Source organism: Dendrobium catenatum, unplaced genomic scaffold (assembly GCF_001605985.2).
Source record: "Dendrobium catenatum unplaced genomic scaffold, ASM160598v2 fragScaff_scaffold_1284, whole genome shotgun sequence".
Classification (NCBI taxonomy): Eukaryota; Viridiplantae; Streptophyta; class Magnoliopsida; order Asparagales; family Orchidaceae; genus Dendrobium; species Dendrobium catenatum.
This window is the reverse complement of record NW_021319746.1, coordinates 91,438-92,477: the sequence shown is the minus strand read 5'-3', so window position 1 is coordinate 92,477 and position 1,040 is coordinate 91,438. Positions and strand designations below refer to the sequence as shown.

General features: G+C 31.7%; 1 long non-coding RNA gene across 1 annotated transcript; it reads right to left on the bottom strand.

Annotated features, from left to right (window-relative positions):
• Positions 1 to 231: 231 nt before the first annotated feature.
• LOC114580799 lies at positions 232 to 974 on the bottom strand. Its single transcript, XR_003702368.1, has 2 exons — positions 836 to 974; positions 232 to 642 (listed from the first exon to the last, which is right to left on the bottom strand). It is a non-coding gene; the product is annotated as an uncharacterized LOC114580799 (long non-coding RNA).
• Between the last annotated feature and the right edge of the window lie 66 nt (positions 975 to 1,040).

Sequence of the window (1,040 nt, the reverse complement as noted above, 5' to 3'; positions counted from 1 at the left end):
ATTTTCTCTAATCATTGGGATGTAAATCCTTTTACAATTTTGAATAAATTTTTATTAATTCTAATTTAAAATTCATCAATTTTCCTAACTAATTTAAATAAAAAAGAATCTACTTAAAAATGCAACAACCTTTGAGAAGCCAACTAATTTAAAGACAACAGCACTGTGTTGCATAAAATGCAACAACCTTTGAGAAGCCAACTAATTTGAAGACAGCAGCACACCCATTGATGATATCAATAATTCTTCAACATAGCAAAAATCTTTCAGCTTGACAAGAAAATCATCAGAAAAAAAAAGTCTTTTCAACATCACAATGGAAAAGTGTATGACAGAAAAAAAATCTTACGCACACAATATTTTGATAGCTATTGACATGAAGAGCTTGATATACTGTAACAGGAATAGCAAGATAGAAAGTCTTCAGTGAGACGTATGAAGATTTGTAGTGTTCTTATGAACCTCACCCAAGTTTAAGGCTACATGATCTGATAATTGAGAATCATTCTCCACAATCTGTGGCTTCTTAAGATCTTGTATCTTGTAAGTATTGAACATATCCTTTGTGATGTTTTCTAGTCCATCTAGAAGGTTGTACTTCAGTACATATGACCTTAGTTCTTCACGAATTTGATGCAGAGGCTATTTCAAGAAATGAGAAAATCAAATTAAAAAAGGTGATAAAAAGACTTCGCTTTAGATGCATGTTTGATGTTGTTTTTTATCAGACTACATGTATGATGACTAAAAAGTAATCCAAATATGTTATCAATCATGAAATTTCAGCCCAACTAATTATGAATGTTCTGAAAGAATAAAATCAACACAACCATACCTCAACTCCTGACTCAAGGGCAAGCTAGAAAAAACCTATCGAAACTGAGTGCTTTGAAGCCGACTCAGAAAGTTTAATCTGTGATAACCAATAGGAAGCTGAAGATAACACATTGAACCTTTTCCTGTAGCTATATTTCGATGCATTAGACATAGGTGAGTCAAAATTCAACTGATTGTTCAATCTGTTTCTTTGATTTTCAGAT